Raw genomic sequence first — 16,465 nt, 5'->3', positions numbered from 1 at the left:
TCCCATGGGAAGATAATGGTGTTTAAAAAAGGGTTGTGATATTCTTCTTTCATTAAAAGAAAATTTAATCAGCTATAGTAATATAAGTCCAAAGACATCGTAAAAAATTTTAACTACAAAAGCAATGATTCAGCAACATCCTCCTTCTGATGTTTTCATTCATTGGATATGTCCAGTTATACTAACTATAGTACAACTTCATTAATTTCCCTGGAGCCTTTTCCTGTAAGGTCTTTTGTCCTCAAGGCTGCAGTTTTTGCCTTATATTTGACTAGTTAATGAGATGAAGGCTATAACCCGATATTTCGTTCTTCCTTCCTTTCACTGAAGCCATCACCTAGAACACACACGAAGGATACCTTTCGATTTGGGCCTCTCATTTCAGCACTTCAGTAAATGCCCTGCTAAATTAGGGCCCTGACCAGAAATAATATTCTGCATACTTGATATTTAAATGAAACATGAATCAAGGTTTTCTTTTCAGCCGCAGTTCGATTTTTCTGATGCGCTTCCTTCCATAAGTGCTTGATTGTTGGTGAAGCCTTGTGAATGGCATTATGCTTTGAATCTCAGACAGTGACTGAGCAAGTGCTGGGACAGTGTCTTACATCAAATGATAACTTCTGGAAAGTTACTGAACATCTTTGACCCTCTTCATAGTCAGTGTAACCCAAAAATGCTTAGTATGTTTTAAAACTGGAGAAAAGGACCTTTTTTATGTTCTTTATGTTCTTTATGTTATGTCTTTTATGTTTTTTCTGTTCAAGCTTCTTGGAAGAATGAGAGTCTGAGCATTTTTTATAGCAGTTAGATTTCTGTTACACTGATGTATAACACCAGAATCTGCCCCAGATGGCATATGTGTGGTTGGGAATAAGAATGAAAATTGTGTAAAGAGTGGAAATGATCTGGTATACACCTCTGCATAGCGGAAGCATTCCCGATGCACTGGTGTTCTGACAGTGATTTTGGCACAGGCAAAATGCATGGGTTACGTTGTTTTGGCCGTATTACAGCTGCAGTAATAATACTTGAATGCATTTTTTCCAGGATCAGAAAAAGACTTTGCGATTTGAATAGGGCAGTGTAACAGAGGCCTGTGTTTTTCACTGAATAACACGGCTAAAACGAAACGCTCGGTTCCTTGCTTCGCGTGCGCGGTGCAGCCTGAGCGTTGACTGCAGCAGGAGGAGGCTTTGTGGGCACGGGGAGAGGACGGACTCGCTGGCTGCCCGCTGCAGGCAGCATTGCAGTGCACGAGCGCTGCAGCCCGTCCGGGCAGCCCGTTCCGTAYGGTCTTCTGTGTCTTGGTTCACGCTGGAGCCACTGAAATGCGGCTGAAGCATCTTTGCTGTCTGTGTTGACGTATGTTTTTAAGCGTACTGTGAACATGCAAATCTGGCTGGTGGCGTGGAGCCCGTGGGCTCCGAGTTTGTGTGTAGCCCTGTCAATACCACCGGGAGCCTCGATTGCCTGTAGTCAATAAGCTGTGCGTTTGGTGTGTTGTTACAGCAAGCATACAGATGCCTCGAAGCTCTGTAGTAATCTGTGACGTGCAGGTAAATTCTTAAACTAATTTGGGGACATTATCTATTGAACTGCAGTCGAATAAAATAGGGAATTTGCCTTTTCTGAGGGAAGAAAAGGGTTTGGATTTTATCCCGCTGTGCTTATGACGTTTAGAAGCAAAATGTGACTGGTTGTATGGAGATTTGATTTAGGTGTATGATCTCTGCATGGCATGAAATTTAAAATCATCAGTGAGAATAGTAGACTGATGTCTGGTAATCTTCAGATATAAATATGTTCTTTACTTTATTGAAAAATATATTTAAATACTGTGGATGGATACTGTGGATGGAACTTTACCTTATAATAATTCTGTTTAAATCACAGTAGCGATGAATTCAGTTCACTGTGCTGTTTTCAGTGTGAATTTACCTTAGTTGAGGATTGTATGGGCATTTGGGGGCTGGGGGAGTGTTTTTGCATTTTAATGGAAATTCTTTTACAAAACAGATACGCAAAAATTGTTTGTATCTTGGGATTTTCGCATTGATTTCTTTAGTAGCCAGCTCCAGGTTTAACAATTATTCTTCTTGCAACATGCTGTTTTGTTAAGAAATAATCCACTAGAGCATGTAAACTGCATAGCCGAAAGTGCGTGAAAAATAAAATAACGAGAGTGTAAGAAATTCTGGGGGGGAAAAGCTCTCTTGCATATTGGGTCCTAGAAGAAAGCCAACTGACAGTTCCACCAGGCCCCCCTCCTGGGGGCAACTTAATACTTGTTACAGAATTCATGTCTTGAAAACACCAGTATTTGAACTAACAAATTTGTGAAATTTGTTTGAGAAACAAAACAGATTGTATGTTGAAAGGCTGAGCTGCTAGCAAAATACTCTATCATGTCAGATTTATACACACCGATCTCCTGTGTATTGCACCGTGTCCTAGAAAACTGGAAACCATGAAGGCAAGTGCTTATATTTTAAGGAGCTCTGTGACAGCTTATAAAAAATATTTTTTCACTTTTTGCATGAGGCCTCCACCTTAAAGAAACTGATTTGATGAAATAGGTGGTAATTTTTAACACAAGCAGTGACAAAATAAACACCATCTGCTAGTGTTGACTTATTCCATAGTATTCTCATGCTGGGTGATTTTATTTCACTTTTTTTCAGAAATAGTTAATGACACATCTGCTGTGCGTTAGAGGTGCATTTTGGGTGATTAAATGTGGACATAAGTTTAGGGAAAATGATAATGAAACTCCTAGAAACTGAAAGGAATATTAAACTATTAAAAACAGCTTTTTAAAATTTAGCTATGTTGATTCCTTCCTTTTTATCTTATATTCATTATTCAATCAAAAATATTAAATGCATATTGATTCTCTCAAAATACCTGATTATCCTTCAGAAGTTCTCATTTGGTCTTTATTTTTTCCAAGACAAAAATCTTTCCCCAGTGATAGTCTTAGTCTTCTAAGCAGGCTTAGTTTTCATCATGTACAGGAATCTGGGGCTATCAAGACAGACCAGGTTCAAATGTCACATGGGATCATATCAGATTTGTTTGCATGGAAAAAAAGTATTTAAGGAACTACACTGTACAATGTTACTGCTGCAAGTGCAAAACAAAAGTGATGAGGTTTATCTCAAAGACCAGTTTAATACTGTACACCAAAAAAATCTACGTGCACGCAAGGAATTTTGTAGTTCACTTTTATACCTCTGAGTAAGAGTAGGTCTTGATCCTGTCCAGCTACGTGAGGCTTTCTTCCCTCCCAAGCAGGGCTGCAAGCGCAGTTGTAATAATCCGGTGTCCCTGCGCTGTTCAAGGACACAAGTCTTGGGGTTTTGTGTTGTGGCAAGTTTTTCTCCCTTTGGTAGACCTTGGTATCCTTCCGGTTTGAAGATTTCTTCCCGGTGTCCCTCCGTAGCAGTCTCTGCCCCGGTTACCGCAGTGTGGTCCACCTTTTCTTTCTCCGTCAACACTGAGAAGTCTTTGAAGTGGTAATTCCCGTTTAGCACTTTACTGTATGTATTAATGAACATAACAATCCACCGTACAAAGTCCAAGCAATTAGGCTGTTAGACCTGTGCTTACTGTGCCAGCTCATATGTCCCTATGCTGTTATCAGTATAAGAAAGTAGATTTCAAGAAATCTAAAAAGCTTCGCGTCCAAGTCTCCCTATGGCTGGGTGGGTATATAATTTTAAGATTTTGAAATAGAAATTAAAGCCACAGCTTGGGAAGCTTAAAGACGACCTTATGCTATCTTATTCTTTAGTAGCTGAAGCAACACGATAGAGTCTACGGTGGCATTAATTTAGTCTGTCTCTTAGGTCTAAAACTTTAAAAGAGTAATGGAAAAATGAATTCAGTGTTTCCCCCTCCTGCCCTCCAGCTCTGTTCAGTGGCATGAAACCATTGTCCTGCTTTTCCTAGTTTTGATGGAATGTATTAAAAAGTTATGTAAATGAAACTATATACAGTTTAAACAGAAAATTAGATATAGACRTATCTATACCATGAACAAATTTTTTTTAAAGATGTTTCTGTTTCTTTTTTGTGGAGAGTCCTGAAGCATGCATTGACTACACTAGTTCCTAATGAATGCTGTCTATGGAAGTCTTGATAGAAATATGTTTAAGGGTAAACCTCTGTACTTGTAGTTATTTTAATACTTTTATTCAGCTTCATTCAATTTACTGTTTTAGTAATGAATGTGGGGAAAAGCAATAGCCTGTCTGTGAAGTAATGTCTGATTAACATTAATTGTTCTGATAAAAGAAAAAAATAGAACAATGTGATTGGACTTAGTGGATTTTTCTCTCTGCTGAGTGCATAGTAATTAAAAATCAGAATGAGATTTCATGTGAGTTGCACTAAATGTATACTGCATACATTAAACAGTGAGCATCTGAAGTCACCCCATGTTCTTAAGCAGTGATAAACAGATTTACGTAAATAGTTATATTAAATACCTTTTGACTTGACCTGACTTGTACAAACATTGAATTTATGAATTATCAAGCCTCTTTGAAAGACAGCCTGAAGTATATGTGTGATCCCATATTTATTTATTTGTATCTTGTGAATAAAGAGGGAGAAAAGAAGAACTGAAATTTTTATATTGGTGTATTTTAGCTGCCTAGTTTAGGTTTAATTATACCCACTGCTGGGGTGAAAGGGAAGGGAGCGTTTCCGTGCTGACAGGTGCTATTTTTGTAAATTCTGCGAGCTTTGTTTCAAGATTGTTTTCTGTTATTGGATTGAGAACTGGAAATACAGCATGCTTTACTCTAAACTGGATCTACATCTTTGGCAAGTTTCCTCTATTCTCTAGTGCAATATACTCTATTTTATATATTATATATATTATTACATTGCATTTAATATGGAGAAAGAGTAAATTGTGCAATATTGTTTTTGGCAGTAAATTATTTTCAAATATGTCATTTCTGAACAGTTTATTATTTTACAGTTTATTCCCTATGTTAAAGATTTTGCATTTACAATGCATAACTGCATTCAGAAGTTGTCAGTGGAAGGCCAAATATTTTGCTAGAAATGCAGATAGCAGATGGGACTTCTATATCTGAAGAATAAATTCTGCTTGGGATAATAAGCAGTGGTGTGGTGAAAAGCTGAGACTTTCACAGCACGCTTCTTAATAGCTATCTTCTTGCTGGAACGAGTTGAATATTTTCAACCAACTTTGCATTATTTCTCTTCCTGCTATCACTCATTGATATATCTGGCAATACATTTTCGTGTTTCTTCAGAATTGCTTGCCCTGAAGAGGATCATTAGGAGTTAATATTTGATTCCAGAATAATTGTTTAGATTTAATATAAATGATTCCTTAGAGTGAACATGCTTCAGAGACAGTGGACAAGAGGTATTTTTGGTCTATATTCAGAATCTGGCCATACTGTTTGTATTCTGTTCACTTTCTATTGAGAATGAAAGCTTTGTTTTCTCAGTCAAAATCTGGTGTAGGAAAATACTGTGCCTCTAATCCCGTACAGCTTGAACTACCTGCTTCCAATTAACGAAAATACTGAATGCGGTGCTGGTCCCAGGAGGCCCCAAAAGGACTTAGTGAAGCTTATTTACATAATCTTTTTTAAATAAAGCATGGCTTTTATTTTATTCTAAATATCATTTGAAAGTGGGAAATAGTGCCTCTTGGAAAACTGATATGACCTACTAGTGCAAAAAATTCAGGTGGCCTCTTTCTCTTTGGATACCAGAACTCTCCATCTGTTACCTATCAAGCAAGCGAATTCTTCAGCCCTTCTTTCCAAACTGCCGTGACTGCGCAGTACTGCTACGCCTAGGAAAGACTAAAGAATACAAATTCTGCAAACGAGGCAGAGTAGAAATGAGACTTACCGTAGGACAATGGGTTTCAGCTGGATTTAGGGGAATTTAAGAAAAATTCTTAGCACCAGCATGTATTGCTTTCTTCTTTTTTTAAGTGACTTTTGTGCTGCACGTTATTGGCACTCCTGTTAAGGTGGCTCAAAGTCAGTTAAGTTTGCAGTGCCAGGAAACCGTATGTCATTTCATGCAGGCACAGTTGTCAAAGAGTGCCTAGTACTGCAGGTTAATAAAGCAGGAGTAATACAAAAGCACTGGGAATGTTGTTATTACAAAAAGTTGAAATGGTATTTGCTTTTCTTTACTGTGCCTTTTAAGACAGTGCACTTCTAAACATACGGTGCTGGAAGAAATCAAGTTGTCTCAAAGCTGAATATTACTTAATGGAAAAGGACAAGAAATATCTTAAATGTGAGTACAAGTATATACAAAATATATGTAGAGTTCCATGCAAAGTTATTTTCAAATTGAAAAGAAGGGTAAAATCTAAGCAACTGAGCAGCTATCTATAAATTAAGAAATGTTATATAAAAACAGTTGCTGTTCTTCACCTTTAAGGTTTTTAAGTGAAATCATTCCCGAGCAGAAGCACTTTGGTTATAGTTGGTTTGACTGGGGAGATTTTACCTTTGTGCCTTAATTAGGAAGTTTTACCGTTCGCCAGGCCTGTAAAAGGGTTTAGCTGTGCAGAGTGATCAGGTGGAAAGGGAAGACGTATTTTGACTGATAAAGCATTACACCAGTTCCATGATCGGTTTTCCCTGATTGTTGGAGTAGAGACATTACTATAGCTCAGGCTTTCCAGATAAGATTATTCCTCCATGATTTTAGCTTTATTGTAAAAGTATAGGTGGACTGAATTTGAGGTGCTGAGGCATCTAAGCAAATTTTAAACTGTTTTCCTAGAGAATTTACATTAAAAAGATGGAGGCATCATATTTATAGAATGCTTTTACTTCTGTTTTCCTTGTCAAATTAATATGGAAAAATCTATTTTTTAAATGGTTTTATCTTTCAGTGTGGGATCGAGTAATTATATAATTTATGAGAACGAGTGATTTGAAATTGTTTGCTACTTCAAAATTATTGATATGTTTTAAATGAAATGCATCTGCTTAATGTTAGACAAGCTTATGGAATGTTAATAATTACTACACAAAACAGAATAATAAGAAGCATTTGTAGTTAGTATACATTACATGAATATAGACTTCAGTAAGTTAGAACATATTTTTCAGTGTCCTTTACAGTATGAGTTTGATGCGTGTGTGTTGGAGCAGGTCAGGGGAGGGAACAATCCAAAACAGTTTGCTGCATTTCTTTCACTGTACTATTTTTAAGAAATGTCTTTGCACAATGGTGTCCGTGTCTTTTATTAAGTGATAAAATCACCTCAAGTTTCAGATTCTAGTATGTTTTGCTAGATTCACCCGACAGTTGAGACCAAGTCTGAGCTGCTGCCAGAAGAACGGCTCTTCCTCTGTAGATCCCAAGGTTACCCCAGGATTTCCCACAACACGCACATGTGTCCAAAAGTTCTCAAAATGTAATTTGTAGAAAAGTTTGAATCTGTTGTCACTCAAAAGTATTGTCATGCCAACTGTTGTAGTATTAAATGGAGATCACATTTTTCATAGCTACTAATAGAAAGGCAATGAGTGATGAAAACAAATTAACCACATCATCGTAAGCGTGCGTGATTCCTTTCCTCTGTGGTTATGTGCTGTGGTATAAACAGTGCATCTCTTATGATGATGATGCTGAACTTAGTAGAACTGTGGTGAATGTAGCTTGTTTTCATTTTGGGGTGTGTATTGACTGCTCCATATACACCTCTCTTTTCAGTATATTGAATTTCACATCATCGGCGCATTGAGGAGGGGCATTTCCACCTACACAGTGGAGAATGTAGTGCAAAATCCTTAGTGTTAGCTGTGGCCTGGTTAGCATCCATGTATATGCAGTACTAACTTAGGTCTTGAAAGTAGTATAGCCTTGTTATCGCTCTGACTAATTAGCCCTGCTTGTCAGCAAGACTAATGAGCTCAGGTGCAAAACTCTGCTGACATGACAATAATGCTTCCAGTCTGGACCTGGCACGCTTGCCATATCATGCAGATATGGCTGTGGTCTCACGTGTGGCTGTTACGTAGGTGGAGGAGGGTTTTGTGAAGGCAGAAGGTAAATATGTCTTACTTAGCTGAATTCCTTAGTCTGCTATTAATCAATTTAAATGCGATTCTAAATGTGGTTCCTTGACCAGAAGGTCATGCTTCTGAGAGTTATCTTATGTGACAAGCAAATTAGCATTTAGAAGTTCCATTTCCTTCAGCTTCCTGGTTCTCACTATACAAATACTTACTTCAGTGCTCATTCTTTTTTCAAAACCACAACCTGCATTTGTAGCACTGAAGTGAGTAGCCCTTTCTTAGGTAAGTTGTCTAATGGAAATCCATTGTATGACTCATTAAGGAAAGAGTTCCTGGAGTGGGTCTCCTGTTAAATATGGGTTTTTCGAAAGAATTGGATGGAATTAGGCACTCTGACTTTTCCAGGGCCCCTTTGAAGGGTTGTCTCTTATCTTTCATTTTCTATTATGTTGTAGGTCTTTAGAGTTTGTCATTTCTGAATACATCTCTTCTCTTTACCTTAGAGTATATTGCAAAGACTTGACTTCTCATTTGCAATGAGTTAGTCGGTTGAGATTAGTGTTAGTTGGAGTCAGAGACATTCATTTATAAATGTTTACGTAACGTTAAGATAACAGCCTTTGGCTATGTAGACCACTAGAATGTAGAATGTGTTCAAAATCTGGAAAGCTATGTTGTGTTTTTATTTTATTTATGTTTTTAATAAATAGAGTGAGTGGAACGGCTTCCAGTAAAACTGCCAAAAATAAATAAACTAAATAAAGATAACGGTCGTTCTCTCCAAGCCCTGTTGACATGAGGAGTTATTGAGCTTCCTTGCTGAGGAGGAATGCAAGCACAGGAGTCTATGGAAAGTTATTATTTATATATAATCTATAGGTCTGAAAGATATTGTTCCATTTGTTTTCCTACGTTTAAATCCTTGGAGGTTAGCTGTTTTCTTGAGTTATAAGGACTCCTGTGAAACTGTCATCATTAAGCTGGTGTTACTTTCAGCAGTGCCCTATGCAGTGTATCAGGCATCCCTCAAGAGAGCAATCCAGCGCAGACCACTGTGTTGCTTCTCTTGACATAGTGACCTGCTCTCTTTCTGTTTTTTCTGCATCTACAATAAATTTATCCTGCCTAAGTTTAAGTCTCTTTGCATTAACAGAAGCAGACTAGAAATATGTTTAAACCTGACTCTTGAAATAAGATGAATAGTTCAGCTTGTGTGGTTCGGGCTAGAACATTAGGCCTGTAGATACTTGTTCACAAACTCGATTTGATTCCTACAAACGCCCTTTCCTGCAAGTATTCTAGTATTACTGTCAACATACTTACATTTTTGAAAATGAAGCTAGATAGACTAAAAGCAGTTTTTTCATAAATCCTCAGATTTCTTCTCAAGCATATGTACCTGATTTTGTTTGGTTTGGTTGTGTAGGAAGCCTTTTCCTGTCTCTAGGAACCAATCCCTTTAATTTCACCATTTGACCCATTGGAGCTCAACTGAGGCAAACCTGAAGTATGCTTCATTTCAGAGAAAATTTTAAAAAAATTCCCTGATCTTTTAAAATATACTTGATTTGTAAAAAAATAATTTGGAAATTTTAGAATTGATTGAAATACCTAGCTTTCTCTTACTGTTTAATTACAGGTGTTTCCTAAAAGCTGGTGGTGGACTAGACTTTAATTAGCTGATGAGATCTGCTTTAAAATATATATGTATGTTTTCTACAAGGTTCCTAATGCATGAAAGTAGGAAATTTGGAACCCTACAGGTATCCACACAAATTTCTTTTAAACTTTGCATTGGCAAAGTATGAGAAAGGAGTTGAGTTTGGATAACTTTTCTTTTATAACTTTTACCATTGTATGCTTGTGTTGTAATTTCACATTTTCTCTATTGGACCTCCTAATTGCATTTCTTTAATTTCGAGGTGAAAAAAATTCTTTATGTGCACATTACAGGGGTGTGTATGTGTATTTGTAGTTAAAGAGTGTCAAGGAGGTGACGTGTAGCTGTAGTTATGCGTAACATGTATGATTGCATATACTAAAATATATCTTTGCATTCTATTTTTCCCCACATTGTGAAAATACTCACAGTGGAATGAGACATATCTCTGTGTCCCTGAATTCAGTGGCACAATTCCTGTTGACTTCAGCACGGCCAGTCCTTCACCTAGTATTTTTAGGAGATGGGAATTGAATGCAGAACAGCGTTTCACAGCTAGCTACTACACAATAATTGAAAGAGGTATTTGAGAAGATTTCAGGCACAGTCAAGAGGCCTCTAACAGGCCTAGTAATATCTGGTTTCTTACTGTTTAATAGACAAAATGATTTCTTGAAACCTTTCCGTTCTTAGGCTACGTAAATATACACCCATTATTAAGCTAAAGGGCCATAGCCAGTGAATGTTTTGTGCAGCTGAAAGATTATAGGTCATATAATGATAAGAGACAAAGCTTACTGAAATGCAAAATTCATTGGTGAATAATAATTTGTATATAATAAAATGAATCTTTTCATAGTAACTTCTTGATCTCTTCATTTTCCAATGTATCACGTATAGATCTTTTTGTCTTGCTTACTGTAATGTATAGCACTTCAACAACATAATGTTCTTATCTTAATATTCATTGATGAACTGTTGCAGTGTGGTGCAACTCCTTCTGATCCTTTTTTACATTCACAGGAAAGACAAATTGTAGTGACAGCATAACATAAAATAATTTTCAGACCTTTATTTTGAGAAAGACCAGTCTGAGCTGTGTACTAGTCTGTGCTGTGAGAACTACTGGCTAGAACAATTCTCTTATCCTTGCTTAAAGTGGTAAGTGCAGGTACTGCTCTTGAAATTAGTGGAATCTCTTAATAGAAGAGTGACAGATGACTGCGTATTTTAGTTTGAGAGAGGGTTGTAACATGTAATATAGGATAAGCTTTGTTTTCTAGATATATATGGGATGAGTTTCATTCTTCTCTAATTTCCCTATATTCATAGAAAAAATACAGTTTTTAATTATATTTGAGTTCACAGAATGATGTGAACTTTTGAACATAATCACTGTCACCTTTTTCTCTTTAGTCCAAAGTTCAAAGTGCCAGTCTGTAACAGTATGTTTGTTTTTCTCCCTGTACCTCATATGCAGCAACCATTACTGTCTGTGACGTGGTAGGTTAATTAAATTGAGGGATATTGGCTAAAAAAAGGATTTGATTTCACAATCTGCATCTTGGAAAGCTCAAGTTGGTAAGATTCAGGGTGGATTTTTATTTTATTTTATTTCATCTTGCATTTTTAAATTCCTCTTTGTCGTCTTGCAGCCACGCGTTCTCTTAGCAAAGCTCAGCTCTATCATTTCTACCGTTCTCTGGGCAGTGATTGTTACAAGCAAACACTGATGTCGGCAAACACGACTGTAGTTCACTGCATGGTTAGTTTCTAATATTTTGCTAAAGCAATGATTCGAACCTATCTAATTACAGATGAATCACCTTTTAAGCATGTTGCATCTGACAATAAGATTAAAGAGGCAGCAAAGATATATTATTTTTAAGCTGTTGCTTGTTTATTAACTTTGGGATACAAGGATAAAGTTTTCCTCCTAATATTTTCTTATCAGGATATCAATATAAAAACAACTGCTATTCTTAGGACACTGTTACAAATTGAGAGCAGCTCCATTGACTTCACCATGTTTGATCTCTCTGAAAGTTCTATATTTGTAACAGATAATGAAATTTTGCCTAGCTGATCTACAGCTATCTGAGTTTCATATTTTTGGATGCTGATTCTACAAATGCATATGTGCACAAGACTAGTATGTATAATTCATTCTGTTACCCATGATCATCTTTAAATACCAATAAAATCATTTAGAATAGAAGCTCTAAAAAGAAGAGACACTTACTTTTGTGCATTTTGTGGCAGTCTGCTTCTGTTCGGGTTTGGTGACACATGCTGTAGTCCAATAAGTAGTAATACACTCTGAAAAAGCTTAGTTACAATATCTGATTTGCCTTCTAGTTTTAGATCATCAAGGGAATGAACAGCAGTTATAACAAGAAAGATGAGTTTGATGATGATGTTCAGATGGATAGAGTAGAAGACAGTTACATGTCAAGAAACTGGGGGAAAAATATTCCTAGTAATGTTATCCCATAGAGGTAGGCTATATACACATATACATATGTGTGTATATACATTTACTATATTGTAACAGATGCAGAAGAGTCCTGCTACTGAGAACCTAAAGAAGAAGCAATGAGATAAGCTGAGTATGCTCCCCAAATGGGTAATAATCGTGGAGAAAGATACTTTTTCAGAATCTTCGCACTCGTGATACATCTCTTGAAGAGTATTATAGCAATGTAGTGTTAAAATACCTTGTGCTTTTTGAGAAATTCTTTGTTGGAGGTTTATGACGATCTCAATTTGGCATACTAAGACTGAGTATCATTGAAGGAAACCATTCAGAGCAAGGACGTTTGTTGGGCTTTTAACATCATTACATGTGGATATCGATTCATTAGATTTGAAAAATGACTAATTTTATTTCAGTACTTCATTCAGACTTCATGTCATTTGAGATGGTTAACTGTAGACTCCAGTTACATGTGCTAGATAACAGTGAGTGCTCTTAGTCTTTTTATTTTATGGGCAGCAGTACTTCAGGAACAGGAGGAAACTTTCTATAAAGGTTCTTATCGGTAGGTAAAATATCTCTTTCTGGTACTGTTTCTGAAGGTGAGGAATAAAATCCATCAAACTGCAATCTGTTGGGCTCATGCCACGCTGTCTTAAGTAGAATACCTAATATACATGGACAGTTTTTCAGTGTTTTGCCAGCTGATAACCTACATCAACTTGGTATCCAAAAACAGTGCGAGCCCCTTTTCATGAAAAATAAATTTCAGTAAAGAAAAATGAACAAGTTATGCTCCTAGTGAATTTATACTTACATAATGGAGATGCAAGTGCACTTTATGAATTGCTGACGTACCCCTCAAGATCTGTTGGCCCCACAGTATGTTGCCATTGTCAGGGCTAAGTCTGGACTGTGCTGTGAAGGGTTGCACAAGTGCTCGTGTGAGCAGGTGTCCATTATTCCATAATGCACGTTCAAGTGAAGACAAAGGACTATAAATCTGGACTGCAACATACGTTTTGATTCCTATGTGACCATGTTAAGAGGTATAGTGTATAATTAATCTATACTAAATATGCGCAACATTGAAGGTAGACGTGTAGACTAAGCATTAAACATACTCAAGCAGCTGTTACAACATAATGTCTTAATAAACTGAAGTATTTACTTAAAAGAAGTCCAGTGTACGCTCTGTATTGGATTCAATCAGCCAATTAAGGAACTCAACAATTACTAGACTAGAGGTGAAAAATAATCAATAGCTAACAAAACTGTGTTGATAGAAAGCAGTCTATACATTGCTTCAAGCAGCACTTTTATTTTTTAGCTGAAAATATATACATGGTTCTTTTAGTTCAGTGTAGAAGCAAAGCACATAAATGAGCAAGATTCTCCTGGATGCATTTGAGGACAGCATCTACCCTTTCTATGTAATGCTGCCTAATATAGTTTTATATGTAGGTTTTTTTGAGTTCCAGAAGCCTCTGAAGCATATGATATTTGGTTCCCATGAGTGTTAACTATCTGCCAGAGCTTATATTATAGCAAGGAGTTTTGTTTCTGCAGTTGGGTCAGGGTGTGGTTTTCCTTGACAATTTTTTTCCCATTTATTTTAGACTTTTTTATTCTTTTTTTTTGCTTTGCTTCACTTATATACACCTGAAATAAATGCTACTGAAATTCTAGAAAAGGAGACTTTGTGTGTATGTATAATGTGATAATATTGATATTTAAGTTTAGAGATTTAATCCAAAATCTTGGTTTTAGGGACAGTTCAGCTCAGACATTAGTTTCTACTTCTTCAAATTCTTGATTTGCTCCCACCTGGGATTTCCTGTATACCATTGAAATACATACATTCAAGTATGCTCATGACACTGAGTATCATATTTTGAGCTTTTACATATTCTAGACAGTGTTCTGAATAAATTTTGTCTAGGATGTAGCCATTTAAAATATTTCTAGGATGTTGCAGCAGTTGACTTTTGACAGATTGATATGTTCTATATAAACACAACTTTTATATCTTTCTAGTAAGTTTGACTGTACCTAAACATCTGCAGCCCTAGAGTTCGATAGCTTGACAAGATTATTCAATCTCACTTATAATTTTCAACTAGATGTATTATAAATTTTACCTTGCAAGTAATAGCGGGAGGGAGTACTTCATGCAGCAGTGCACCTGCTGATCTGTGCTGTTGAAAGTGGCATATATTTCAGTCAAGTGATGTGATAAATAGCTTTTTTATTGTTTCCTTTCTAAATAAAAAAAATCTGACCTCAAGAAAATTTCAGCATTTGTTGTAAATTTAACTTATTATTCATTATTCATCTTCTTGGAAAAATGCAAGATTTGCTTTTAGATACCAATAAAAAAAAGAATGCAAACAAAATATTATTAGACACATAAGAGTTGTTCTTTTATACATGTTTATAGTTCTTTTATTTTGCTATTTTTATGTACATGGTTTTTGTTCCAGCCATATCATGCTTTGATTGGGAGAGTCAGGAACACTAGGAGATTTCTTGTTGATGAAAAGTGGTGACACTTTGCTTTATTGCTCTTTGAGGACTTTGCTCTGGCAGAGATAGATGACATGCTTGGGGTTACCAGGAAAATGGGATTTCATCGCTGAACGGGGGAGCTTTGAAACAGTCTTCCTGATTTACAAACGAGTCCTGAATGTGCCAGATCTGACAAACAAGCATTTATTCTAATGCCTGAGCTCTGACGCGGGCGTCGCATGAGCGGTGTCTTGCTGCTGTTTCATACAGGTTATAGTTAATAAATTTTGAAATGATAGAAATAATCTTCATTATTCATGAAAGCGTGTCACATGATTTGTCTAAACAGTATATATAGAGTAGAAGACTGCTTATTGATTAAGTCTGTATGTATAAGAGGATCTGATATGCTTGTGCCAACAAAATTTAGACCCCTTATGTAGTCAGTAGCGAAGGTCAGGGCTCTAAACTCATCTCTTTCCATTTCTGATCCTCACTGAGGCACCAAAAGTAGATATYTAAAGTTACAAAACGTGCATATTTCTAACAAGGATGAATACAAGTGAGAATCTTTCATGGTTATTTTTCCAGCTTTTCAGGTTTTTAAACAAATAAGTAGATTCAATATATATAGGAATCATCATTATTTGTTCATAGCCATATGAATCTAATCTAATCTAACTTTGAGGTTGGCTCTCGGGACTGGTGGGTTGGACCGAATGACCTTGAGAGGTCCCTTCCCACCTTAACTAGCCCGTGAGTCTGTATAAATATCTCTACATACATCTCAGTGGCATAGAAGGAATGCAATTAATTTGTGTGAGCCCTGGAAATCTATATCCTGAAATCATAATATTCTTGGCCGAAGGTTAGGCACGTATTCTGCTGAGCCTTTTGATGTCATTTTGGGGGCTTCAGATCCATTGAGAATCCAGATCAGGCCTTGGTGCGAGTTTTGCTGAGGGATATTCCAGTGGCATGCCTTGAAAAGGAGTTTGCACCCACCGTTCTGAAACAAATGGCAGCTCTATCCCAGTTTTCTAGTATCTCCCATGACTGATCTTACAAACAATCCTTAAAAATGTGATCCGATCACAGGGTTCTATGTTGTGTGTGATACAGTGGTATTTTTACTTTTTTATTGAAGTTAAGTATTATAATCTGGCATCCTCATACAAGTTAGTCGGTTGCTTTTTCCTAGAGTCCTGCACTCTAAAGGCAGGCTGGTTGTGGTGCGGTATTGCTGTTGCTAACAGAGTTTTCATTTCCTTRTAATACGGTGTCGGTTCCATAGGTAAATAATTAAAATAATAGAGATTACCCTGTAAGTAATTAACAAGATGTAAAACCTCGGGTGCCCCCTCTGCTGCACTGGCGAGCAGTGGCTGAGCTTTTTTTGCACTGCGTTATTCAGTAGCTCTGCAAGGTGCGCGGGCAGGTCAGCAGTAGCAATTGCTTCACTAACCTGGCGGACCACCAGCCCCAGAACGGAAACTTTTAGTCTCTGAGTGTTTGTGTAAATTCGCAATGGAGAATCTAATGCTATGCTAGGTTTCACAATACTTCTCTCCTATAATGAACTGTTTTCCTTGTTCTGTTCATTTTCAGTTCTCAACTAGAGATGTTACTTTACATAACTGAATGTAACAAGATTATGAAAAAAAATGCATATTTCTTGTTATTTATCAGGCAGCAATATATAGCTGGTAAATTCTTCTTTGTTTGTGTGTTCTGTCCATGAGTATTGAAATGAGTGGCAATGTATATTTTTTGGAA

At 36.7% G+C, this 16,465-nt stretch overlaps 1 protein-coding gene across 3 annotated transcripts in view; it reads left to right on the top strand.

Moving 5' to 3' along the window:
• Positions 1 to 16,465, top strand: part of TENM2 (teneurin transmembrane protein 2) — a 543,159-nt gene that overhangs the window by 223,153 nt on the left and 303,541 nt on the right. The gene's annotated exons all lie outside the window — the stretch shown is intronic.

This window comes from Apteryx rowi, unplaced genomic scaffold, assembly GCF_003343035.1.
Source record: "Apteryx rowi isolate R43461 unplaced genomic scaffold, aptRow1 scaffold_18, whole genome shotgun sequence".
Taxonomy (NCBI): domain Eukaryota; kingdom Metazoa; phylum Chordata; class Aves; order Apterygiformes; family Apterygidae; genus Apteryx; species Apteryx rowi.
Note: the sequence above shows the minus strand (reverse complement) of the source record. Positions and strands in the feature narration are given on the sequence as shown.